General features: G+C 53.2%; 2 long non-coding RNA genes across 8 annotated transcripts; both read right to left on the minus strand.

The window, feature by feature from the left end:
* Positions 1–6,634: 6,634 nt before the first annotated feature.
* Positions 6,635–16,237, minus strand: LOC142825983 (uncharacterized). Of its 6 annotated transcripts, none has more exons than XR_012900265.1 (7): positions 16,030–16,237; positions 14,483–15,749; positions 12,533–12,670; positions 9,100–9,360; positions 8,571–8,692; positions 7,844–7,997; positions 6,635–7,318 (listed from the first exon to the last, which is right to left on the minus strand). It is a non-coding gene; the product is annotated as an uncharacterized LOC142825983 (long non-coding RNA). The 6 variants fall into 6 exon arrangements; XR_012900269.1 differs by having other exon boundaries at positions 9,100–9,197; positions 9,297–9,360; positions 12,539–15,749; XR_012900266.1 differs by having other exon boundaries at positions 9,100–9,197; positions 9,297–9,360; positions 12,533–15,749.
* Positions 16,238–24,689: 8,452 nt separating this feature from the next.
* LOC142825984 (uncharacterized) lies at positions 24,690–26,877 on the minus strand. Of its 2 annotated transcripts, none has more exons than XR_012900271.1 (3): positions 26,258–26,877; positions 25,133–25,978; positions 24,690–24,842 (listed from the first exon to the last, which is right to left on the minus strand). It is a non-coding gene; the product is annotated as an uncharacterized LOC142825984 (long non-coding RNA). The 2 variants fall into 2 exon arrangements; XR_012900270.1 differs by having other exon boundaries at positions 25,122–25,978.
* Positions 26,878–27,714: the final 837 nt, after the last annotated feature.

Here is a 27,714-nt window from a genome sequence, read left to right on the forward strand (position 1 = left end):
CCAACATCCAGCCGGGTGACAAGACATTTCAACCTATGGGGGGAGGAATAGCTCAGTGGTTTGAGCATTGATCCCAGGGTTGTGAATTCAATCCTTGACGATGGGATTTGGGGCAAATCTGTCAGGGATGGTACTTGGTCCTGCCACGAGGACAGGGGAGTGGATTCAATGACCTATCAAGGTCCCTTCCAGGTCTATGAGATAGGTATAGCTCCATATATTTATTTAATATAAATAAATATATGGAGCTATACCTACCTCACCTTGAGACACCCAAAGGCACCCTCCACTACAGGGCGGGCCCGGCCAAGCCGGGAATTGAAGCATTCCTTGCTAGGGTCAAGGTGTCCGGTGTAAAGCTTCGTGAGCCAGGGCAACAGAGTGTAGGTCACATCCCCCACAATGCACAGTTGCATGTACACATCCCCCACCCTTATGATGAGGTCAGGGAATAAACTGCCTGCCTCCAGCTTCTGGAAGACTCTGGAGTCGCAGAAGATGCAAGCATCACGTTCCTTCTTCCACCAGCCTAAGAAAATGTCAATAAACTGCCCACGGTGGTTGAGAGGGCCTGTGGGACCATGGAGAAGTAACCTCGTGGTTTATATACATAGATGCCTGGTAGTCGGCGTAGTCGGTGCTTGGGCAGGGATGTGGGTGCCGTCAATAATATCACTACCACACGGTTCCGTGTTGCTGAGGTGGATGACCCTGAGCAGCTGGCTGGTGTCGATGGCCCGCATGTGACATAGTGCGGGTGCTGTCTACTTTGTAACCCGGTGTTCCCTCCTGGCTGTGTTGCTATGTGTGATTCCCAATGAGTCACTCCTCATGTGTATAAGCCCCAGACACCTAAGTCTCAGCCTGAGCAGATAAGGCTGTTCCCAGAGGGTGAGACAAAAGAAGAGAGGCAGGGTCAGCCATCAGGCTGGGGGGTAGGGCCTGGGAGTTGAGTTGGTCTAAAACATCCTCACTCCACCTAGCCCAGCCGAGACTAAGAAAGGGGGTGAAGCCCCTTCCCCACGAGAGGACTAAAGCTGTCTGCCCTCGCTCCTGTGTTAACATCTCTCCTATGCTATGCTGTGTCGCTGAGAAGAAATAAACCCTTTTACTCTACTGGCTGGCCGAGACACACATCTGGCTGGGGATGGGGGCCCAGGGTCGGGGGCTCCCCGACACACCATCACACCGCACCACCTGTAGCAGGAGACCAACAAACATAGAATCACTGGGGTGCCTGAGCCCCGTGCAGGTCCCCCAGCCCACCCCTTCCCTGCCCACACATATCAGGAGCCATCCCCTACGTAGCCTATCCCTGGCAGGGCTCTGTGAGGGTGGGACTGAAAAATTGCCTGGGAAAGGGGCTTCTCCACCATCCCCAACCACCCTTTCGCTAGGATTCCCCATTCCAGCACTTCACACCCCTCTTCCGGGACCTTAGCTGGAGAGCGCCACGCCTGCATGACGTGGGCCCTGACGGTCGACTTTTCCACACCAAACTGATTCCCGACACATCGGTAGCTGTCCGGCATGGTGACCTTCCACACGGCAATGGTGACCCTCTTCTCCAGAGGGGAATGTGGGTCGCATGCGTGTGTTCCGTCGTGTGAGGGCAGGGGAGAGCCAGGAACACAGCTCCAGGAAGGTCTCCTTCCTCGTGCACAAATTCTGGAGCAGCTGTTGGTCATCCCAGAGCTCCATGTCGAGCCGGTCCCACCCGTCAGATCTAGCCTCCAGCGCAAGAAGCAGCGGTGCACAGCGTGGTGCAGCTGGAAGAGCTGCGCTCCCAGACAATCAGCTGGTGGTTGGGTTCCTGCATGGCCAGGAGGGCAGCCTGTAGAAACTGCAGCACGATAGCTAAGGGCCGTCGAGTGCCCAGAGGCAGCTCTAGCTCCACGACTGGCAAGCTGAGGTGTCCGCAAGGGCAACCGGAGCAGTCAGAGCAAAGGCTTTGCTGTCCCTCCAGGGAAAGGAGAAGCACCCGAGAAATGGCTGTACCGGGGGCGGGGTCACTTTGCTACCTTCAGAGGGTCCCTTATCCCACTTCTCTAACACAGGACCTAGGCCCATCCCTGAGGCAGATGGTGTGGGCAGAGGGGGGTGGGATCAAGCCCACCATTCTGTGCTCCCCAGACAAATCCCTGCCCTATCCCTGAGTTCACTAGAGATCCCACTCTGTCTCCCTGCCTTCAGTGGGTACCTTCTCCTGCCTTCCTAATGTGGGAGCCAGCTCCATCCCTGGGGGGGGGGGGGGGGGTCTATGTTGGCTGTTTGGCCGCTCCCAGGGTGGGTGGGATGGGCCCACGAGCCTGCCCTGCCAGGTGAAAGGGTCTCAGATAGCCTCAAGCAGCAGCTCCCAGAAGTAATTGCTGACCCGAAACCCTGCCTGAAGTGGTTCTGAGTGGCCTTAAATGCAATTCTGCATCCAATCAGTGTGGTGCTTTAGTTTGAAATCGCTAAGTGCTTTTTGAAATAAGCCTGCAGTGTAAACATACCCTAAGGGTATGTCTTCACCGCAAGTTTCGTTCGGAGAAAGCTATTCTGGAAAATATCTTCTGGAAAAGCTGATTTTGGAAATAGCACATCTACATTAGGGGAGCTTATCTCAGACTAATTTTGAGGCTTCCCGGTAGTGTGGACGCTCTAGCTCGATTTAGCGCCCCACGATGCACTGGAAAGGACTAACTTTAGAATGAGGGGCTATTTTGACATAGCAGCAGTGGAGCATCCAGTCGCTCACCCGCTGCTGAAAAAGCTTTTTCAGAAGAGGCGTTTTTCCGACACTGGTACACCTCATTCCATGAGGAATAAGCCCTCCATTGTTTCAATTTTCTTTTGAAATAACGCAATTGCTGTGTGGATGCTACTGTTGTTCGGCCAGAATAATGTCCCTTATTCCAGAAAAATGGTACAGTGTAGACACACCCTTAGGGTATGTCTACACTGCAGCACTAATTGGAACTAACTTAATTCAAATTAGTGCATCTAGACCTAAAAACTAATTCGAATTAGCATTTTGCTAATTCGAAATAGCATATCCACATTGAATGGACCCTGAACCAAAGTTAAAGCTGGCCAGAACCAGTGCCTGCAGGGCATCAGGTTAGGACTTAGAGTGTGGCGCTCCTAGCCAAGGGTTGTGCTTAAAGGAACCCGACCCCCACCCCGGACAGACAGTTCTCAGGGTTCCGCACTTGCTTGTCTACCTCGATGAGGGACAGCAAAGCAGTCCTGTCTTGGAGGCACATCAAAGCACTTGGCCATCATCCCAGCTGCACTTGCCGCAGGCTGCCATCCAAGGGGATCAATTGGGAGGCTGTCAGGAGCCAGGAGGCCCTGCAGGAGAGCTTCCACCCCGAGGAGCCCGCAGAGCCACCCCAGTCCTCCCCATCGGGGGCTCATGCCCCATTCCTCCCTAACCTCCTTCCACTTACCCTTCCTGATGTAAAAAATAAATGACATGTGTGTTGTTAAATAAAGAGAGTTTCTATTTTTGAAAACTGAGGGGTGGGGATTAACCTCTGGGGAGACTGGGGAGAGAGGGTGGGAGAGGGGAGGTGGAAACCTGGGAGGAGGGAGCTGGAAGGGGGAAGCCAGGGGAAGGAGGAGGAGGGGAAGTATAAAACTATGGTACGCCATATCTTCAGTACTGTGTACAGATGTGGTCTCCTCACCTCAAAAAAGATATTTTGGCTTTGGAAAGGGTTCAGAAAAGGGCAACTACAATGATTAGGGGTTTGGAACAGGTCCCATATGAAGAGAGGCTAAAGAGACTGGGACTTTTCAGCTTAGAAAAGAGGAGACTGAGGGGGATATGATAGAAGTCTATAAAATCATGAGTGGTATGGAGAGGGTGAATAAAGAAAAGTTCTTCATTAGTTCTCATAATAGAAGGACTAGAGGACACCAAATGAAATGAATGGACAGCAGGCTTAAAACTAATAAGCGAAAGTAGTTCTTCTCACAGCACATAGTCAACCTGTGGAACTTCTTGCCACAGGAGGCTGTGAAGGCTAGAACTATAACAGAGTTTAACGAGAAGTTACATAAATTCAGGGAGGTTGGGTCCATGGAGTAGGAACGGTGTCCCTGGCCTCTGTTTGTGGAAGGCTGGAGATGGATGGCACGAGACAAATTGTTTGGTCATTGTCTTAGGTCCATCCCCTCCGGGTACCTGGTGCTGTCCCCTGTCGGCAGACAAGCTACTTGGCTAGATGGACCTTTGGTCTGACCCAGTATGGCCGTTCTTATGTTCTAAGCTCAGGGCCGGGAATCTCACTGGACCAACTTGATTTTCATGAAAACCTGCTCATGGGTTCGCATGTGACCTTTGGTGGCCAGGCTGGCAGCTATCCTGCCCTAGATGGCCATATTCCTGTGCCTAGTGTGGAGATCGTGGATGTTGGAGGCCTCCCCCCGAACCTTGATGAGGTCCACGATCTCCGCACTAGATCAGGCGGGTGCCCGCCTCTTGCAGCCCCGGGCAGGCTCCTGGGAGCCATCGGCCTGGTCCTGGGAAGAGGCAGAGGGCTGGGTGGCAGCCGGTGGCTGGCTCATGCCGTGCCAGGTGCACGGTCTGCTTGCTGGGTGCTGGCAGGCTTGCAACTGGCACGAGCACTGTAGCCAGACCGTGGCCCTTTAAGGGGTCCGGGGCCGGGAGGGGGGCAGAAAAGTTTCCCTGGTTTGGCCCAGAGTGGCCACCAGGGCAACCTGGGAAGGGCTAGCCTCCAACTAGTTCAAATTAAGTGGCTACGCAGCCCTTAATTCGAACTACTTAATTCGAACTAGGTAAACCTCACTCTACGAGGAGTAACGCCTAGTTCAAATTAAGCGGTTTGTTTGTATAGCCGCTATTAAAGTTAATTTCAACTAATGGCTGTTTGTTCGAATTAACTTTGTAGTGGAGACACACCCTTAGAGATTTGTGCCTGTCTATCAGCAAATGGCCGCCAACGGTGCGTCTAAACTACATGCCTTTTTCAACAGAAGCTTTTTCTAAAGTATTTTTCGAAAAAGCCTCTGTTGAAAAAGCTTCTAGATTGATTTTTTTGCTCCGCATCATGCTATCAGCTTTTTTGAAAAAGAGCGTCCAGACTGCCGGATGCTCTTTCAAAAAAAAAAAAAAAAAAAAGGCACCCAGAAGTGCTTCTGGCAGGGCATGGGGGCAGCCTTTATTTCCAAATGTTGCTGCCTGCCCTTTGCAGAGACACGTGCTTAAAGGGATCCCCCGGACAGCCGTTGCTCTGCTCCTGCTTCTGGCTTGCCTACCTCCTGGAGGGAAAGCAAAGCTGCTGCAGTGCTTGCTCTGGTTGCCCTGCTTCCTCGGACACCACAGCAGTTTATTTTCAGGTTCAGGGTTTTTTTCTGCTTTTCACTGCGTTGGGGAGAATTCACAGACATTTGCGTCGGGTGGTCAGGCCGGGCACGCGATGCCCGCATCTTCCAGAACTCATACCTGTACCGCAGCCTGCAGGCTGGGTCATTCTTTCTGTAGTGAAACTATGCAGTTGGGGATGTGCAGATACCTACGTGCACTGTGGCTGACACGGCGAACCCCCTTATGACCTGGCTCATGAAGCCATTCACTGGACACCTGGATGCGAGCAGGGACCTCTTTAACTCTCGCCTGAATCGGGCTCGCTTGGAGGTGGAGTGCGCCTTTGGCCGTTTGAAGGGCAGGTTTATGCGCCTTCTCGCTCGGCTGGACATGGGGGAACACAACATCCCCGATGACCTCTCGAGGTCCCTTCCAGTCCTATGATTCTATGATGTGGTTGTTGCATGCTGTGTGCTGCACAACCTAGTGGAGAGAAAAGAGGAGGCCTTCCTCCCAGCATGAGGCTGCTGTGGAGGGGAGGCACTTTGAGCAGCCCCGGACAGCTGCCATCCGGCAAGCCCTCCAGTTGGGATTGCGCATTCGGGAAGCCCTGAGGGAGCGATTCTCCCAAGGAGCCCAATGAGTTTCCCCAGGGCCTTCCAAATGTGGGATTGCCCCATGCCTCCAGTGCCTTCCCCCCCGTCCAAAGCCCCTCCCAGCCCCACATTCACACTGAGAACAGAGACAGGCTGTGACAGACCAGGCTGGGTCTGGGCACAGCTGACGTCATCTGCTCTGGGCAAATTGCTCAAACTAGGGGCTCCTTACAGTCCCCAGACTGGTGACCTTCCCAAACAGGCCACAAACCAGTCCCAAAAATAAATTGCTTGTTAACAAAGTAAAGTGCTTCCCTTACTGACTCTCACAGATGGGAAGGGGAATGTCAAGCTGGAAGGGAGGAGGGAGGCTCAGGGCTGAGGGTGCCACCTGGATGACGAACCCCTGCCACCTTGGCTGCGGAGGCCGGCTTGGAGATGGCTGCGCGTGCGGGCTTGGGCTGGGCAGGAGGTGCGGCTGTACCTGAGTCTGGGATAGCAGCGGGTGAAGTGGGGCAGGGGGGTGGGGGAACTGGTGGGGGGAGGGAGGGCAGGCTGAGCAGGAGGAGCAGGAACAGACACAGGACTGGGGAAGGCCATGGCCTCCCGGATAGCAGTGCAAATAGCAGTGCGCTGTGTTGGGGAAATCTCGCTCCCCTGGGGTACAGAGTCCCCAGAAGGGTCCAAGGCTGGAGGTCAAAGCAGTGAGGCAGGAGAGAAATCCAAAAGGAAAATTTTATTATGCATGCAGGCTGACAGCTACCAGAGTGAGAGCAGCAGCAGCCCTGAGAGAGAGTTTCCGGGATCCTTTATACAGTATGTTCAGACAGTTTAGTTGTTGATTGTTTTCTTTAACATATTAAAGTCTCAGCAGAAGTACTCTGAGACGTTTCTGTTCACACCAGGTGTGCTAGAAGTAAGTTTTACAGTACAAAGGCACATGAGAACCTGAGTGAGGAGTCTACAAGGCAAACTGTGACAAAGATAAGAGTTTACATGACAATTTGTGACAGACTAGGAGTCTCCATGAAGTTGAGATAGGCATTGTAAGGGTCTTGATTAGAGTTAAGATGATTTCTCTCTGTTACAGGGAGAGAGGCCTGGAAAACTTTTAACCCTTACAGCAGTTTTCTTTTAGAGAGTTTTGATTTCCTGCACAGTCCCTCCTTAGACACAATTGCAGTTATTTGATTTTTTCCCACAGCTGCTGCACAAACTCGTCCAGCAAGGGACTGCGCCACTCTGTCTCTGCCTGCATCCTCTGATTACATGTCTCCTGCATCCCTTGCAGGGCCGAGATGTGCTGGCGCACCAGGTCCAAATACTTGCGCCAGTGCCGATGGGTTCCCTGCAGCCGTCTGGGAGGTGGGAGAGGTGTGGCCCCCCACCCTCCTGGACAGCTGGGCTGGATGTGGAGGACAAGAGGGAAAAGTCATCAGTCATGCATGCTCACACTTTCCCTGAGAGACAGCATGCCCTCCTCAGCAGTCAGTGCCTGTCCTCTAGGATCAGCGGATGCTCATGTGGTCTCAGCAAGGAGTGGTATGCCCTGAGCAGCAGCCACGGCCTCCCTGAAGCCCAGACAGTGTGCAGGCCACCATCCTGCCCCCCTTCCCCCACCCCATGGCCAAGCAGCACTGACAAGTGCCAGGCCACAGTTGGGGTTTCCACAGGTTGCTAAGAAGCCTGAAGCTGTGTGGCAATTCCCAGGGGCCCAAACCCCTGCCTGTACCTGGCATCAGTGTCTGTAGGAGCAGGTGGTTCCTCGCAGCCATGCGGGTGCAGGGGTAGGACGGCCCTCCCTGAGGTCAGTTGTGTGTGTGCCCCCCTCCCCCCAGAATGTGATCAGCATGACATGTCACAGTACTGCACCATCCGCTTTGCTCCCGCCTCCCCTGCCCTGTGTGTGTTGGACCTTCACAGCACTCACCTGATGTTCCCTCCCCGGTGCCCAAAGTTGTCTGGGCAGGAACAATAGAGATGAAAGGTCTGGCAGGAGTGTCCACCAGGGCTTCTACCCAGAGGCCTTTATTTTCGACAAAAAATCTTCCCCGCGTCCACACTTCCCTTTTTTTGACAGATCTCTGTCAAAAATAGTGTTATTCCTCGTAAAACGTAAAATGAGATTTACTGCTGTCAACAAAACTGCCGCATTCTGTTGATTTACTGTCAACAGAACGCGGCGGCTGTCTAGACGCAGGTAAAGATTTTTTGAACAATCCCTGTAGTCTAGACACACCCTGAGTGTCACAGTTGCTGCATTACAGAATTGTGCATGCATTGCCAAAAGTGGCCATCCAGTGTCAATGCTCTGTTGCGGAATTTTTACACTAGGCAGTTAGGAGTTATGAAATAACAGGCTAATGACTCCTGTTTGTGATGAGGAATAACCCTCATGTAGAAATTGTTATTTTGAAATGTCTTCAGTATATATGCTCAGCTGTTCTTATTTAGAAATAACTACTCCCCAGAGTCATTCAAAGTAATTACTCCCCAGTGCTTCCTGAGACTCTAAATCAATGTAGTACGTCAACATTAGGGGAGCCTGACTCAGACTAATTTCAAGGCTTCCCTGTAGTTTGGATGTTCTATTTCAAAGTAGTTAGCTTATTCTGACATAAGTGTGTAGCGTAGACATTATTCAAAATAACTTATACCTTGAATCTTTTAAACTGCCAAACTCATTGCACTAGCTGGCTTCCAGCCCTAGTGATGGGCTCAAGGCTTTAGTCTCTGCCACAAGTCAGCCATTCTTTCATGAATCCAATGCCACTGAGAACTGAAAAGAGAATGAGAGGAGACTTGTAAACTCGACCACCACTAGTGGTCAAAACACAGACATAAACATGTGCATCACCTAACTGCTGGTCACTGGAGACCCCTTCTTTATTCCTCTCTGGCCTATCCAGGTCCTAAAATGCTCATAATTTATAAGAAACTATGACCATCTCCACTTTACCACACCCTCAGTCCACTATACCCACACCCTGCCCAGAATACTCTGGTCCTCTGAGGGACATGATGATTGAGCAAGCAACTGGAGAACAATGTGATGATGTCCAGTGATTACACGGACAGATGCTCTGTAGTTTGTCGTCCCTCCCTCCCTCCACATCGCTGTATTTGAAGGGCAGCGACCCACGTGCAGCTACTTACAGACAGGAAAGGACAATCCCAGACAATTACCAGCCACGGGCAGAGCTCTGCCTTCCCCAGGATCTGTCCCATGGAAATCATAAGCATCTCTCTGCTCGCAAGGAGGCACCTCGCTGCACAGACACTGGCTGAAGATAATTTCACAAAACATACACCAGCTCCTACACTGTCACGAGAGAGCTCCTCAGCTCCACTGTCAATAGGAACAACAGGTGACTCAGACTCACTTCAGGCAGATGCCCCTCATCTAGCTGGATCTCCAGAGTGGCTCCGATTGCCTACAGCAGGCCTCTGCAAGAACAGCAAATAACCCATGGAAGAAGTATCACTGCCAAAAATGCTACAGCTGCATGAGACCGTCCAGTACCTGCCTCCCTCTCCAACCCTTTCTACAACACGGCTGTTCCGCTACAAGACACAGACTGAACACTGACGGGTCAGTTGGCTGTAGCTCCCCGCTGACATCAGGATTATGCCAAGACACCCGCTCATCTTCCATGCGCTCGAGTCCAAGCCAGTAAAAATGGAAACACCTCACATGCCGCTTCCTCTCTTTTTTCTGTTGTGTTGGCTAACACGGATTCATATGCCCTTGTGTTGCCCAAACGTCCAGTTTTGTGAGACCCCTTTTTAACTCATTCCTACCAGCTTTGGATTAGGGATGTTAAAGACGAGTCTATCCCCATAAGCAAATGCTTATGGGATAGTTGTCTGTTGACTAGTCAGCTAGTTGATTCCCCACACCTTGCTGCCTCTCTGAGATAGAAAGCGGGGGTGGGGGGGAAGGAGTACTTCAAAGTGGCAGCACTGCATGGCTGAGCTAGGGATCAGCTGTGCGGCAGCTGCCCCTTTGAAAAGCCACCTCCACGCATTTAAAGGGGCAGCCATGGAACCCGGGGTCAGCTGAGAACTCCCCAGCTGGCCCCAGGTTCCACACGGCATGACCTGGGGCTCCTCATGGCATGCAGCACGGCATGAAGCCTGGGGTCAGTGGGGGACTCAGAGTCCCCAGCTGAACCCAAGCTCCATTACTTTGAAATGCACAAGAGTCTCTGCTGGACTCTTGTACTTTTCAAAGGAGGAATGGGGAAGTGCCTATCGACTTTGATTTAGTCACTATTTATCCCTTTAGTCTCTCCTTTTTCAAGAACATTTGTGAGACGTTTAATAGCAGTGGTCCAAATGCAGATCCCAAAAGCATAACACTCATTCCTACTCTCCCCGTCATAGGCACCAGGCTGCTGGTCAGTCCTCGTGGTTAAGGGGTTATCCTAGCCAGATATTTGGTCAGCCAATAACAATGCAGGTAGGGATTTCAAACTGGGAACAAAGGAATTTTTAACTTTTTCCTCCTCTGTCTGAGGCAGAGTGGGTTCTTCCAGGTAACAGGGAGCTGCGAGGCTGTCTCGCTCTCTCTGAAAAGTCTTTTCACAATATGTAAGTAGGGCAAAGTTTAATTAATCTATCAGGTTTTTAATTGTTTTATTGTTTGGGAATTTCAAATTGATGTTAAAAGTGTTTTTTTTTTCTCTTTTGTAATGAAGCTTTCTAACCCACAGAATTGTCTCTGGCTACATCTAGACTGGCATGATTTTCCGGAAATGGTTTTAACGGAAAAGTTTTCCGTTAAAAGCATTTTCGGAAAAGAGCATCTAAATTGGCACGGACGCTTTTCCGCAAAAGCATTTTTTGCGGAAAAGCATCCATGCCAATCTAGACATGCTTTTCCGCAAAAAAGCCCTGATCGCCATTTTCGCGATCGGGGCTTTTTTGCGGAAAACAAAGCTGAGCTGTCTATACTGGCCCTTTTGCGCAAAAGTTTTGCGCAAAAGGACTTTTGCCCGAATGGGAGCAGCATAGTTTTCCGCAAGAACACTGACAATCTTACATGAGATCGTCAGTGCTTTTCCGGAAAAGCAAGCGGCCAGTATAGACAGCTGGCAAGTTATTCCGGAAAAGCGGCTGATTTTCCGGAATAAGTGGCCAGTATAGACACAGCCTCTGAGTATACAAATTGGTGGCCCTTACCATCTAGCTACCTTAACTATACTTGCAACGGTAGTATGGTTTTGATAATAAAAAGTTTGTTTTCTTTTCTAATTAACCTGCTATAGGTTTATTTTGGTGTCCTAGTTTTATCTGTAAGCTCTCTGACTGACTGGCTGGGAGTCACCTAGCACAGACTGCAGCTTGTTTTTCTCTTTTCTTTTTCAAGCTCTGAGGGGAAAAAGAGCTTGAGGTACCCCTGAGGTTTTAGGGAGGAGGTTTCCCAAGTGATCTCATCCCTAGTTTTCTTGGACTACTTGGGTGATGGCAGTGGATATTCCCTAAAATTTGGGTTTTAGGATTTTGGGGGGAAGTTTTTGTACCAAAGCCTGGAGAGATCAGGTTTTGGGGTACTTTTGCGGGCCCCTGCTCCTGCATTTGTTGTGCCAAAGTGGGTTACCCCCCCCATCTTTAAAGGGGAGTACCCAGCAATGTTTTTACGAGGATCTAACAATACTTCAACTGCTTGAATGTCCGTCCATTTGTTATAAAGAACGAGAGGGGCGGGGTGATTTAAGCATAATAAAGTCCATGCCCCAAAGGCAAAGCCGCATCAGCTCAAACTCTGTTGCATTTAAGAACTGCCTCTGGAGTTAGGACATGGGCTTTAAGCACACCTCATGTATGAAATCCAGGGTTTCAAACTCAGGAGGGGGGCTACTGCCCTCCTACCCCATTTCTCTACCCAATTCTACACCCATAGGACCAAGGGCACCTACCCCCCTCAAACAATGGTGCCCTTGGTCTTATGGGTGGAGAAAGGGCAGGGTTAGGAGTGCACATTGCCATGGGCTGGGGGTGTTAAAAGGAAGAGAAAGGAGGGGTTGAGGGATCCACTGGATGGACGGGTGGACTGGAAGGATCAAGAGCGTGTTGGGCTGGGGGCCGTTAGGGAGGAAGAGGAGGGTGGGTGAGGGGGTCCTTATGTGTTGAAAGATGAATGGGGAGAAGGTAGGGTGAAGGTTGAGGTGAGCTGGGAAGGTGGCTGTGACGGACCGGGCCAAGTCTTGGCACAGCTGAGGGCATCCGCTCAGGGTGAATTGCTCAAAACTCGGGGCTCCTTACAGCCCCAGACTGGAATCCTTTCCCAAATAGGCCATAAACCGGTCACACTGAGTGCTTTAGCTGCCAATCTGGCCAGCCAGAAGCCTCACGAGCAAAACCCCTCAGACACCCCAGCTCTCCCTGTGCCACAATTAGCCCCGGGCCTGCACACAGGTGAGGGGGGTGTAGAACCCAATCTCACCTTCCCCGAACGGGTCTTTCCGGTCCCAAAGAACCAGCCACAAATCCCCTGTCAGTTTACACTCTGGATCTTACCCACAAGATCACGCTGGGCCAATCCTTTAGAATCTAAAGGTTTATTAATAGAAGAAAGAAAAGCATGAGAGTAAGGTTGTTAAGGAGAATACATTACATGCACCAGTCACCGAGTTCTCGATGCAGGCTCTCAGCAGAGATGTTATAACTGCTATCTTAAAGGTCTCTGGTGTTCATCCTATGTCAGGACGGGTCAGCAATCCTCCTCGGCTCTCTGTTCCTTGCAAGGCTGCATCTAGGATCAGTAGCAGAACTGAAGACAAGATGGAGTCCGCCTCATGGCACTTGTATATCTCCCCAGTACCTTCCAAGTGGAGCAGGTCACATGGTCGAATGACTTAGCTCTGTTTCATATGTCAGCAGCCATTTTGCCCTGGCTGGGTTGCATGTTCCCAGACACAGTCCTCAGGTGTGTATTGGGCACCTTGAGAGCCATTATCCCTGGACCAGTGCTAATTAGCATACTCATTCAACAGACAATCCTCCTTTACAACAGGCAGTGCAGGCCAAAATCAGCACAGACTCCATATTCATAACTCCACACACAGATATCATACAAGTACATGAGTAGCATATACAGAATCAGTAGAACATGACTTTCATTTGACATCTCGCATGGCCCCCTTTGTATAGACTTTGGGGCAAACACCTCCCCCCAATTGGTGCAGCAGTGATCTGGCTGCTCCCCTTAAAATCCAGTAACGTGACACCCAGACAAAAGACCAGAGCCTCTGCTTTCCTCTTCCTTTGAGGCCACTCCCTACCACCCACTATACATACCATATGATGAGGGCTAATTTAGCTACAACTAATCAGGAAAGATATCTTGGAGTTATCGTGGATAGTTCTCTGAAAATGCAGTATGCGGTCAAAAAAGCAAATAGCATGCTAGTAATTATTAAAAAAGGGATAGAAAATAAGATGAAGAATATCTTAATGCCCCTATATAAAACTTCTGTACACAGTGTTCAAGATGTGGGCGTACTATATGTGGTCTCCTCACCTCAAAAAAGATACTGTACTTTGGCATTAGAAAAGGTTCAGAAAAGGGCAACTAAAATGAAGTATAAAACTATGGTACGCCATATCTTCAGTACTGTGTACAGATGTGGTCTCCTCACCTCAAAAAAGATATTTTGGCCTTGGAAAGGGTTCAGAAAAGGGCAACTACAATGATTAGGGGTTTGGAACAGGTCCCATATGAAGATAGGCTAAAGAGACTAGGACTTTTCAGCTTAGAAAAGAGGAGACTGAGGGGGATATGACAGAGGTCTATAAAATCATGAGTGGTGTGGAGAAGGTGAATATAGAAAAGTTCTTTACTTGTTCCCATAATATAAGAACTAGAGGACACCAAATGAAATTAATGGGTAGCAGGCTTAAACCTAATGAAAGAAAGTTCTTCTCACAGCGCACAGTCAACCTGTGGAACTCCTTGCCAGAGGATGCTGTGAAGGCTAGGACTATAACAGAGTTTGAAAAAAACCTAGATAAATTCATGGAGGTTACATCCATAAAAGGCTATTACCCTGCGGGAAGGAAGAAATGGTGCCCCTGGCCTCTGTTTGTCAAAGGCTGGAGATGGATGGCAGGAGACAAATTGCTTGATCATTGTCTTCGGTCCACCCCCTCTGGGGCACCTGGCACTGGCCACTGTTGGCAGACAGGCTACTGGGCTAGATGGCCCTTTGGTCTGACCCAGTATAGCCATTCTTATGTTCTTATCAGTATCAGAAGTGCACCGATGGATACGGAGCACATAGCTCCGCGGGATCTGGTGCTTCTGGGGCGATGACTTAAAAGCCAGCTCCCCACGCGCACAGGCTCTCACCTCCCCCCAGCCCTTGCTGACTCTGTATTAGAGACAGCAAGGGGGAGGGAAGCATGTGTAGTTGTCAGGATTAACCGATAAGCCCAGGCTTATCAGTTAATCGTATACACGACTATACGCTAACATCCCATTCACCGACTGTCACTGTTAGCATTTCTGTAACGGAGTAAGTGCACTGCCGGGAGCAGGTACGCCTTGAGAGGCCTCCAAGCTTACCCAGTACATGGAGAGACCTTTTCTCAAAGGCCCAGCTTCTGATGGGTTTGGTCCTCCTTCTGGGATGCCACCGGATGTGCTGGGATTTCACTGAGACTACTTGCTCCACTAGCCTTGCCTGCCTCTCCCTGTTTTGCTGACTTAGGCTCTCTGGCCTCTGGGAGCCCACGCAGGTTGGGACGCACGAAGTGTAGAAACACAGAGTCTGCAAACAGCTCTATACGGTAAGGCTTAGCTAGAAAATCGTCCAGCACTCAATTGCAGTTCCCCTCCGGAAAGTACACCCAAAATAATATTATCTGACACGGGAGAGAAATCACTACAATGCAAGCTCATACGTTTGCCCATCCCCTCAATGAGGAGTAACATACGCACAACTTCTCCCGCTCCCCTCCTGCTGTTAGAAATTACACAAACTACATTTGTTTTATTAAAATCTAGCTTTTACAGTTGAGAGATTGCTGTTGTTTATCAAAACAAAATAAAGCACGCATACCGTGTATGGCATGGATGGAGGAAGGGCAGCGTTAGGAGTGCAGGTTGCTATGGGATGTGGGTGTAGAAAGGAAGAGAAGGGGGGTGGGACCCAATGGATGGGAGCATGGATTGGAAGGGTCTGGAGTATGGGATGGGGGCTTGTTGAGGAGGAAGAGGAGAGTGGTTGAGGGAGTCCTTACATGCGGCAGGAGTGCTGGGGCGAAGGTAGTGATGGGAGTCACATGGCAGGCGGGATGGGAGTGTGGGGGGAGGGACTGTGGTTTGGGAAGGGAAGAAACGGGGCTGAAGGGTCCTATAGATGGGGGAAAGTTAGGGATAGGGATAGAGTGTGCGATGGGGAGTGTTCTAGGGAGGAAAAAGAGGGGCTGATGGAAACATGAATGGAGGGATGCTCTGGGGGTGCAGGTTGCTCTGAGTCTGTGGAGAGAAGAAGGGAAACTGAGGGACACCAGGAATAGGGGGTATGGGATAGGGAAGAGCACTGGTGGGGGTGCACGTTGTGTGAGGGGGAAGGTGAAATGTACTGCGGGAGTGGAACCTCCGTTCGGACTCGCTGTCTAAGCAAACGTGACTTCCCTTCCTAGACCCGAGTGGGCCGTACGCCGAAAGATTTCCAGACCAGACACTTATCTCCCTGTCAGCGATGGCTGCTCCGCTCCCAGCTGGACGGTTCTCGCCTCGCTTCGACCAAGCTCCCAAGCTCGCCGTTCTCGTTTACGTTCCATCCCCAGACGGGAGGACACCGGGAGGGTTGACTTCTTATCGCTCGCTACCAAACACAGCAGAGGGGGAACAAACAAACAAACAACTTAGCCATTCAGTCCGCAAGGACGCGGCATCGCTTCTCCTCCCACCATCAGACACCCCCTCCCGCTGCCACTCCAGGAACGCGGAGAGAACGGAGGCCTTCAATCTCTATCCACGCTCTGTTGAACCGCCTACTGCCCCTTCACCAGTCCCCAAGCCACCAGGCTCCATGCCCCAGCAGGAAGCTCTCTACCTCAGAAGAAACATACTGCCAGGACGCTTGAAGATTTCAAAGCACGCACCTCTTACTCACACAGAGCCGTGGGAAGGCCGAACGCTGAGGACCCTTCACGTGTTCCGAGAATCACGTCCAGGCAGGTCAAGTCCATCTCGGACGGTATCTTCTCAGCCCACGGCCCCGCACTGATTCCTCTGCAAGGGTGGCCGAAAAAGCCCAGCGTTAGCTCTCACTCACTAAGGTCTGTGGCAGTGGGAATTCTATCCTTTACCCCTTTCCCCCCCCTCTCGCCTATGTATCGGGCCCCCTACAAGAACACTGAGTCAGTCAGCCATGACACACCACCGCTCTCCCTTGCGCGACTGGCGTACCTGCAGAATTTCCGTTGGCTCCTGAGCCCTTAACCCTTGGAGATGCTCATCTGGAATGCCTGCAAGTGTGCTGTACAAGGACACGGCAGAAGCAGAGCAAGGACAAAGAAACAGACAGACAGAACGTATTGGCCAATACGAGAGAGCAACAAGAGAGAAACACGTAAGAGGCAGTCAGAAACCTTACCACCTTGCGTCTTCCTCCTCGAGCCAAGCGTCTGCTGAGAAGGACACCGTGTTCCAGAGAAACCAGCACCCCTGACAAACGGGAGCCCTGTTTCTCCCACTACCGAGGAAGCACCTCGGGAACCTCTGCTCGGACTCGCTGTCTAAGCAAACGTGACTTCCCTTCCTAGACTCGAGTGGGCCGTAAACCGAGAGATTTCCAGACCCGGCACTTATCTCCCGGTCAGCGATGGCTGCTCTGCTCCCAGCCGGACGGTTCTCGCCTCGCTTTGACCAAGCTCCCGAGCTCGCTGTTCTCGTTTCCGTTCCATCCCCAGACGGGAGGACATCGGGAGGGTTGACTTCTTATCGCTCGCTACCGAACACAGCAGAGGGGAAAAAACAAACAAACAACTTAGCTTTTCAGTCCGCAAGGACGCGGCATCGCTTCTCCTCCCACCATCAGACACCCCCTCCCGCTGCCACTCCAGGAACGCGGAGAGAACGGAGGCCTTCAATCTCTATCCACGCTCTGTTGAACCGCCTACTGCCCCTTCACCAGTCCCCAAGCCACCAGGCTCCGTGCCCCAGCAGGAAGCTCTCTGCCTCAGAAGAAACATACTGCCAGGACGCTTGAAGATTTCAAAGCACGCACCTCTTACTCACACAGAGCCGTGGGAAGGCCGAACGCTGAGGACCCTTCACGTGTTCCGAGAATCACGTCCAGGCAGCTCAAGTCCATCTCGGACGGTATCTTCTCAGCCCACGGCCCCGCACTGATTCCTCTGCAAGGGTGGCCGAAAAAGCCCAGCGTTAGCTCCCACTCACTAACGTCTGTGGCTGTGGGAATGCGATCCTTTAGCCCTGCCCCCCCCTCTCGCCTATGTATCGGGCCCCCTACAAGAACACTGAGTCAGTCAGCCATGACACACCACCGCTCTCCCTTGCGTGACTGGCATACCTGCAGAATTCCCGTTGGCTCCTGAGCCCTTAACCCTTGGAGATGCTCATCTGGAATGCCTGCAAGTGTGCTGTACAAGGACACGGCAGAAGCAGAGCAAGGACAAAGACACAGACAGAAACAGACAGACAGAACGTATTGGCCAATACGAGAGAGCAACAAAAGAGAAACACGTAAGAGGCAGTCAGAAACCTTACCACCTTGCGTCTTCCTCCTCGAGCCAAGCGTCTGCTGAGAAGGACACCGTGTTCCAGAGAAACCAGCATCCCTGACAAACGGGAGCCCTGTTTCTCCCACTACCGAGGAAGCACCTCGGGATCCTCCGCTTGGACTCGCTGTCTAAGCAAACATGACTTCCCTTCCTAGACTCGAGTGGGCCGTAAGCCGAGAGATTTCCAGACCCGACACTTATCTCCCGGTCAGCAATGGCTGCTCTGCTCCCAGCCGGACGGTTCTCGCCTCGCTTTGACCAAGCTCCCGAGCTCGCTGTTCTCGTTTCCGTTCCATCCCCAGACGGGAGGACATCGGGAGGGTTGACTTCTTATCGCTCGCTACCGAACACAGAAGAGGGGAAAAAACAAACAAACAACTTAGCTTTTCAGTCCGCAAGGACGCGGCATCGCTTCTCCTCCCACCATCAGACACCCCCTCCCGCTGCCACTCCAGGAACGCGGAGAGAACGGAGGCCTTCAATCTCTATCCACGCTCTGTTGAACCGCCTACTGCCCCTTCACCAGTCCCCAAGCCACCAGGCTCCGTGCCCCAGCAGGAAGCTCTCTGCCTCAGAAGAAACATACTGCCAGGACGCTTGAAGATTTCAAAGCACGCACCTCTTACTCACACAGAGCCGTGGGAAGGCCGAACGCTGAGGACCCTTCACGTGTTCCGAGAATCACGTCCAGGCAGGTCAAGTCCATCTCGGACGGTATCTTCTCAGCCCACGGCCCCGCACTGATTCCTCTGCAAGGGTGGCCGAAAAAGCCCAGCGTTAGCTCTCACTCACTAAGGTCTGTGGCAGTGGGAATTCTATCCTTTACCCCTTTCCCCCCCTCTCGCCTATGTATCGGGCCCCCTACAAGAACACTGAGTCAGTCAGCCATGACACACCACCGCTCTCTCTTGCGCGACTGGCGTACCTGCAGAACTCCCGTTGGCTCCTGAGCCCTTAACCCTTGGATATGCTCATCTGGAATGCCTGCAAGTGTGCTGTACAAGGACACGGCAGAAGCAGAGCAAGGACAAAGACACAGACAGAAACAGACAGACAGAACGTATTGGCCAATACGAGAGAGCAACAAGAGAGAAACACGTAAGAGGCAGTCAGAAACCTTACCACCTTGCGTCTTCCTCCTCGAGCCAAGCGTCTGCTGAGAAGGACACTGTGTTCCAGAGAAACCAGCACCCCTGACAAACGGGAGCCCTGTTTCTCCCACTACCGAGGAAGCACCTCGGGAACCTCTACTCGGACTCGCTGTCTAAGCAAACATGACTTCCCTTCCTAGACTCGAGTGGGCCGTAAACCGAGATATTTCCAGACCCGACACTTATCTCCCTGTCAGCTATGGCTGCTCCGCTCCCAGCCGGACGGTTCTCGCCTCGCTTCGACCAAGCTCCCGAGCTCGCTGTTCTCGTTTCGGTTCCATCCTCAGATGGGAGGACACCGGGAGGGTTGACTTCTTATCGCTCGCTACCGAACACAGCAGAGGGGAAAAAGCAAACAAACAACTTAGCTTTTCAGTCCGCAAGGACGCGGCATCGCTTCTCCTCCCACCATCAGACACCCCCTCCCGCTGCCACTCCAGGAACGCGGAGAGAACGGAGGCCTTCAATCTCTATCCACGCTCTGTTGAACCGCCTACTGCCCCTTCACAAGTCCCCAAGCCACCAGGCTCCATGCCCCAGCAGGAAGCTCTCTGCCTCAGAAGAAACATACTGCCAGGACGCTTGAAGATTTCAAAGCACGCACCTCTTACTCACACAGAGCCGTGGGAAGGCCGAACGCTGAGGACCCTTCACGTGTTCCGAGAATCACATCCAGGCAGGTCAAGTCCATCTCGGACGGTATCTTCTCAGCCCACGGCCCCGCACTGATTCCTCTGCAAGGGTGGCCGAAAAAGCCCAGCGTTAGCTCTCACTCACTAAGGACTGTGGCAGTGGGAATCCTATCCTTTACCCCTTTCCCCCCCCCTCTCGCCTATGTATCGGGCCCCCTACAAGAACACTGAGTCAGTCAGCCATGACACACCACCGCTCTCCCTTGCGTGACTGGCATATCTGCAGAATTCCCGATGGCTCCTGAGCCCTTAACCCTTGGAGATGCTCATCTGGAATGCCTGCAAGTGTGCTGTACAAGGACACGGCACAAGCAGAGCAAGGACAAAGAAACAGAAAGACAGAACGTATTGGCCAATACGAGAGAGCAACAAGAGAGAAACATGTAAGAGGCAGTCAGAAACCTTACCACCTTGCGTCTTCCTCCTCGAGCCAAGCGTCTGCTGAGAAGGACACCGTGTTCCAGAGAAACCAGCACCCCTGACAAACGGGAGCCCTGTTTCTCCCACTACCGAGGAAGCACCTCGGGAACCTCTGCTCGGACTCGCTGTCTAAGCAAACGTGACTTCCCTTCCTAGACTCGAGTGGGCCGTAAACCGAGAGATTTCCAGACCCGGCACTTATCTCCCGGTCAGCGATGGCTGCTCTGCTCCCAGCCGGACGGTTCTCGCCTCGCTTTGACCAAGCTCCCGAGCTCGCTGTTCTCGTTTCCGTTCCATCCCCAGACGGGAGGACATCGGGAGGGTTGACTTCTTATCGCTCGCTACCGAACACAGCAGAGGGGAAAAAACAAACAAACAACTTAGCTTTTCAGTCCGCAAGGACGCGGCATCGCTTCTCCTCCCACCATCAGACACCCCCTCCCACTGCCACTCCAGGAACGCGGAGAGAACGGAGGCCTTCAATCTCTATCCACGCTCTGTTGAACCGCCTACTGCCCCTTCACCAGTCCCCAAGCCACCAGGCTCCGTGCCCCAGCAGGAAGCTCTCTGCCTCAGAAGAAACATACTGCCAGGACGCTTGAAGATTTCAAAGCACGCACCTCTTACTCACACAGAGCCGTGGGAAGGCCGAACGCTGAGGACCCTTCACGTGTTCCGAGAATCACGTCCAGGCAGGTCAAGTCCATCTCGGACGGTATCTTCTCAGCCCACGGCCCCGCACTGATTCCTCTGCAAGGGTGGCCGAAAAAGCCCAGCGTTAGCTCTCACTCACTAAGGTCTGTGGCAGTGGGAATTCTATCCTTTACCCCTTTCCCCCCCTCTCGCCTATGTATCGGGCCCCCTACAAGAACACTGAGTCAGTCAGCCATGACACACCACCGCTCTCCCTTGCGCGACTGGCGTACCTGCAGAACTCCCGTTGGCTCCTGAGCCCTTAACCCTTGGAGATGCTCATCTGGAATGCCTGCAAGTGTGCTGTACAAGGACACGGCAGAAGCAGAGCAAGGACAAAGACACAGACAGAAACAGACAGACAGAACGTATTGGCCAATACGAGAGAGCAACAAGAGAGAAACACGTAAGAGGCAGTCAGAAACCTTACCACCTTGCGTCTTCCTCCTCGAGCCAAGCGTCTGCTGAGAAGGACACCGTGTTCCAGAGAAACCAGCACCCCTGACAAACGGGAGCCCTGTTTCTCCCACTTCGGAGGAAGCACCTTGGGAACCTCCGCTCGGACTCGCTGTCTAAGCATACGTGACTTCCCTTCCTAGACCCGAGTGGGCCGTAAGCCAAGATATTTCCAGACCCGACACTTATCTCCCGGTCAGCTATGGCTGCTCCGCTCCCAGCCGGACGGTTCTCGCCTCGCTTCGACCAAGCTCCCGAGCTCGCTGTTCTCGTTTCGGTTCCATCCTCAGATGGGAGGACACCGGGAGGGTTGACTTCTTATCGCTCGCTACCGAACACAGCAGAGGGGAAAAAACAAACAAACAACTTAGCTTTTCAGTCCGCAAGGACGCGGCATCGCTTCTCCTCCCACCATCAGACACCCCCTCCCGCTGCCACTCCAGGAACGCGGAGAGAACGGAGGCCTTCAATCTCTATCCACGCTCTGTTGAACCGCCTACTGCCCCTTCACCAGTCCCCAAGCCACCAGGCTCCGTGCCCCAGCAGGAAGCTCTCTGCCTCAGAAGAAACATACTGCCAGGACGCTTGAAGATTTCAAAGCACGCACCTCTTACTCACACAGAGCCGTGGGAAGGCCGAACGCTGAGGACCCTTCACGTGTTCCGAGAATCACGTCCAGGCAGGTCAAGTCCATCTCGGACGGTATCTTCTCAGCCCACGGCCCCGCACTGATTCCTCTGCAAGGGTGGCCGAAAAAGCCCAGCGTTAGCTCTCACTCACTAAGGTCTGTGGCAGTGGGAATTCTATCCTTTACCCCTTTCCCCCCCTCTCGCCTATGTATCGGGCCCCCTACAAGAACACTGAGTCAGTCAGCCATGACACACCACCGCTCTCCCTTGCGCGACTGGCGTACCTGCAGAATTTCCGTTGGCTCCTGAGCCCTTAACCCTTGGAGATGCTCATCTGGAATGCCTGCAAGTGTGCTGTACAAGGACACGGCAGAAGCAGAGCAATGACAAAGACACAGACAGAAACAGACAGACAGAACGTATTGGCCAATACGAGAGAGCAACAAGAGAGAAACACGTAAGAGGCAGTCAGAAACCTTACCACCTTGCGTCTTCCTCCTCAAGCCAAGCGTCTGCTGAGAAGGACACCGTGTTCCAGAGAAACCAGCACCCCTGACAAACGGGAGCCCTGTTTCTCCCACTACCGAGGAAGCACCTCGGGAACCTCTGCTCCGACTCGCTGTCTAAGCAAACGTGACTTCCCTTCCTAGACTAGAGTGGGCCGTATACCGAGATATTTCCAGATCCGACACTTATCTCTCTGTCAGCTATGGCTGCTCCGCTCCCAGCCGGACGGTTCTCGCCTCGCTTCGACCAAGCTCCCGAGCTCGCTGTTCTCGTTTCGGTTCCATCCTCAGATGGGAGGACACCGGGAGGGTTGACTTCTTATCGCTCGCTACCGAACACAGCAGAGGGGAAAAAACAAACAAACAACTTAGCGTTTCAGTCCGCAAGGACGCGGCATCGTTTCTCCTCCCACCATCGCACCGCAGCCTCCCACCATCGGCCACCCCCTCCTGCTGCCACTCCAGGAACGCGGAGAGAACGGAGGCCTTGAATCTCTATCCACGCTCTGTTGAACCGCCTACTGCCCCTTCACAAGTCCCCAAGCCACCAGGCTCCGTGCCCCAGCAGGAAGCTCTCTGCCTCAGAAGAAACATACTGCCAGGACGCTTGAAGATTTCAAAGCACGCACCTCTTACTCACACAGAGCCGTGGGAAGGCCGAACGCTGAGGACCCTTCACGTGTTCCGAGAATCACGTCCAGGCAGCTCAAGTCCATCTCGGACGGTATCTTCTCAGCCCACGGCCCCGCACTGATTCCTCTGCAAGGGTGGCCGAAAAAGCCCAGCGTTAGCTCCCACTCACTAACGTCTGTGGCTGTGGGAATGCGATCCTTTAGCCCTTCCCCCCCCTCTCGCCTATGTATCGGGCCCCCTACAAGAACACTGAGTCAGTCAGCCATGACACACCACCGCTCTCCCTTGCGTGACTGGCATACCTGCAGAATTCCCGTTGGCTCCTGAGCCCTTAACCCTTGGAGATGCTCATCTGGAATGCCTGCAAGTGTGCTGTACAAGGACACGGCAGAAGCAGAGCAAGGACAAAGACACAGACAGAAACAGACAGACAGGACGTATTGGCCAATACGAGAGAGCAACAAGAGAGAAACACGTGAGAGGCAGCCAGAAACCTTACCACCTTGCGTCTTCCTCCTCGAGCCAAGCGTCTGCTGAGAAGGACACAGTGTTCCAGAGAAACCAGCACCCCTGACAAACGGGAGCCCTGTTTCTCCCACTACCGAGGAAGCACCTCGGGAACCTCCGCTCGGACTCGCTGTCTAAGCAAATGTGACTTCCCTTCCTAGACCCGAGTGGGCCGTAAGCGGAGATATTTCCAGACCCGACACTTATCTCCCTGTCAGCTATGGCTGCTCCGCTCCCAGCCGGACGGTTCTCGCCTCGCTTCGACCAAGCTCCCGAGCTCGCTGTTCTCGTTTCGGTTCCATCCTCAGATGGGAGGACACCGGGAGGGTTGACTTCTTATCGCTCGCTACCGAACACAGCAGAGGGGAAAAAACAAACAAACAACTTAGCTTTTCAGTCCGCAAGGACGCGGCATCGCTTCTCCTCCCACCATCAGACACCCCCTCCCGCTGCCACTCCAGGAACGCGGAGAGAACGGAGGCCTTGAATCTCTATCCACGCTCTGTTGAACCGCCTACTGCCCCTTCACCAGTCCCCAAGCCACCAGGCTCCATGCCCCAGCAGGAAGCTCTCTGCCTCAGAAGAAACATACTGCCAGGACGCTTGAAGATTTCAAAGCACGCACCTCTTACTCACACAGAGCCGTGGGAAGGCCGAACGCTGAGGACCCTTCACGTGTTCCGAGAATCACGTCCAGGCAGCTCAAGTCCATCTCGGACGGTATCTTCTCAGCCCACGGCCCCGCACTGATTCCTCTGCAAGGGTGGCCGAAAAAGCCCAGCATTAGCTCTCACTCACTAAGGTCTGTGGCTGTGGCAATGCGATCCTTTAGCCCTATCCCCCCCTCTCGCCTATGTATTGGGCCCTCTACAAGAACAATGAGTCAGTCAGCCATGACGCACCACCGCTCTCCCTTGCGCGACTGGCGTACCTGCAGAACTCCCGTTGGCTCCTGAGCCCTTAACCCTTGGAGATGCTCATCTGGAATGCCTGCAAGTGTGCTGTACAAGGACACGGCAGAAGCAGAGCAAGGACAAAGACACAGACAGAAACAGACAGACAGAACGTATTGGCCAATACGAGAGATCAACAAGAGAGAAACACGTAAGAGGCAGTCAGAAACCTTACCACCTTGCGTCTTCCTCCTCGAGCCAAGCGTCTGCTGAGAAGGACACTGTGTTCCAGAGAAACCAGCACCCCTGACAAACGGGAGCCCTGTTTCTCCCACTACCGAGGAAGCACCTCGGGATCCTCCGCTTGGACTCGCTGTCTAAGCAAACATGACTTCCCTTCCTAGACTCGAGTGGGCCGTAAGCCGAGAGATTTCCAGACCCGACACTTATCTCCCTGTCAGCTATGGCTGCTCTGCTCCCAGCCGGACGGTTCTCGCCTCGCTTTGACCAAGCTCCCGAGCTCGCTGTTCTCGTTTCCGTTCCATCCCCAGACGGGAGGACATCGGGAGGGTTGACTTCTTATCGCTCGCTACCGAACACAGCAGAGGGGAAAAAACAAACAAACAACTTAGCTTTTCAGTCCGCAAGGACGCGGCATCGCTTCTCCTCCCACCATCAGACACCCCCTCCCGCTGCCACTCCAGGAACGCGGAGAGAACGGAGGCCTTGAATCTCTATCCACGCTCTGTTGAACCGCCTACTGCCCCTTCACCAGTCCCCAAGCCACCAGGCTCCGTGCCCCAGCAGGAAGCTCTCTGCCTCAGAAGAAACATACTGCCAGGACGCTTGAAGATTTCAAAGCACGCACCTCTTACTCACACAGAGCCGTGGGAAGGCCGAACGCTGAGGACCCTTCACGTGTTCCGAGAATCACGTCCAGGCAGCTCAAGTCCATCTCGGACGGTATCTTCTCAGCCCACGGCCCCGCACTGATTCCTCTGCAAGGGTGGCCGAAAAAGCCCAGCATTAGCTCTCACTCACTAAGGTCTGTGGCTGTGGCAATGCGATCCTTTAGCCCTATCCCCCCCTCTCGCCTATGTATTGGGCCCTCTACAAGAACAATGAGTCAGTCAGCCATGACGCACCACCGCTCTCCCTTGCGCGACTGGCGTACCTGCAGAACTCCCGTTGGCTCCTGAGCCCTTAACCCTTGGAGATGCTCATCTGGAATGCCTGCAAGTGTGCTGTACAAGGACACGGCAGAAGCAGAGCAAGGACAAAGACACAGACAGAAACAGACAGACAGAACGTATTGGCCAATACGAGAGAGCAACAAGAGAGAAACACGTAAGAGGCAGTCAGAAACCTTACCACCTTGCGTCTTCCTCCTCGAGCCAAGCGTCTGCTGAGAAGGACACTGTGTTCCAGAGAAACCAGCACCCCTGACAAACGGGAGCCCTGTTTCTCCCACTACCGAGGAAGCACCTCGGGAACCTCCGCTCGGACTCGCTGTCTAAGCAAATGTGACTTCCCTTCCTAGACCCGAGTGGGCCGTAAGCGGAGATATTTCCAGACCCGACACTTATCTCCCTGTCAGCTATGGCTGCTCCGCTCCCAGCCGGACGGTTCTCGCCTCGCTTCGACCAAGCTCCCGAGCTCGCTGTTCTCGTTTCGGTTCCATCCTCAGATGGGAGGACACCGGGAGGGTTGACTTCTTATCGCTCGCTACCGAACACAGCAGAGGGGAAAAAACAAACAAACAACTTAGCTTTTCAGTCCGCAAGGACGCGGCATCGCTTCTCCTCCCACCATCAGACACCCCCTCCCGCTGCCACTCCAGGAACGCGGAGAGAACGGAGGCCTTCAATCTCTATCCACGCTCTGTTGAACCGCCTACTGCCCCTTCACCAGTCCCCAAGCCACCAGGCTCCGTGCCCCAGCAGGAAGCTCTCTGCCTCAGAAGAAACATACTGCCAGGACGCTTGAAGATTTCAAAGCACGCACCTCTTACTCACACAGAGCCGTGGGAAGGCCGAACGCTGAGGACCCTTCACGTGTTCCGAGAATCACGTCCAGGCAGCTCAAGTCCATCTCGGACGGTATCTTCTCAGCCCACGGCCCCGCACTGATTCCTCTGCAAGGGTGGCCGAAAAAGCCCAGCATTAGCTCTCACTCACTAAGGTCTGTGGCTGTGGCAATGCGATCCTTTAGCCCTATCCCCCCCTCTCGCCTATGTATTGGGCCCTCTACAAGAACAATGAGTCAGTCAGCCATGACGCACCACCGCTCTCCCTTGCGCGACTGGCGTACCTGCAGAACTCCCGTTGGCTCCTGAGCCCTTAACCCTTGGAGATGCTCCGTGGAATGCCTGCAAGTGTGCTGTACAAGGACACGGCAGAAGCAGAGCAAGGACAAAGACACAGACAGAAACAGACAGACAGGACGTATTGGCCAATACGAGAGAGCAACAAGAGAGAAACACGTGAGAGGCAGCCAGAAACCTTACCACCTTGCGTCTTCCTCCTCGAGCCAAGCGTCTGCTGAGAAGGACACAGTGTTCCAGAGAAACCAGCACCCCTGACAAACGGGAGCCCTGTTTCTCCCACTACCGAGGAAGCACCTCGGGAACCTCCGCTCGGACTCGCTGTCTAAGCAAATGTGACTTCCCTTCCTAGACCCGAGTGGGCCGTAAGCGGAGATATTTCCAGACCCGACACTTATCTCCCTGTCAGCTATGGCTGCTCCGCTCCCAGCCGGACGGTTCTCGCCTCGCTTCGACCAAGCTCCCGAGCTCGCTGTTCTCGTTTCGGTTCCATCCTCAGATGGGAGGACACCGGGAGGGTTGACTTCTTATCGCTCGCTACCGAACACAGCAGAGGGGAAAAAACAAACAAACAACTTAGCTTTTCAGTCCGCAAGGACGCGGCATCGCTTCTCCTCCCACCATCGCACCGCAGCCTCCCACCATCGGCCACCCCCTCCCGCTGCCACTCCAGGAACGCAGAGAGAACGGAGGCCTTGAATCTCTATCCACGCTCTGTTGAACCGCCTACTGCCCCTTCACCAGTCCCTAAGCCACCAGGCTCCGTGCCCCAGCAGGAAGCTCTCTGCCTCAGAAGAAACCTACTGCCAGGACGCTTGAAGATTTGAAAGCACGCATCTCTTACTCACACAGAGCCATGGCAAGGCCGAACGCTGAGGACCCTTCACGGGTCCCGAGAATCACGTCCAGGCAGCTCAAGTCCATCTCGGGCGGTTTCTTCTCCGCCCACGGCCCCGCACTGATTCCTCTGCAAGGGCGGCAGAAAAAGCGCAGCGTGAGCTCTCACTCACTACGGTGTGTGGCTGCGGGAATTCTAGCCTTTAGCCCCATGGTCACCAACCAATAGATCACGATCTACCGGTAGATGTTGAGGCTCTAAGAGTAGCTCTTCAGCCCTCTCTGAACTGCGTGCGTGCGC

The sequence above is a fragment of the Pelodiscus sinensis genome, unplaced genomic scaffold, assembly GCF_049634645.1.
Source record: "Pelodiscus sinensis isolate JC-2024 unplaced genomic scaffold, ASM4963464v1 ctg78, whole genome shotgun sequence".
Taxonomy (NCBI): domain Eukaryota; kingdom Metazoa; phylum Chordata; order Testudines; family Trionychidae; genus Pelodiscus; species Pelodiscus sinensis.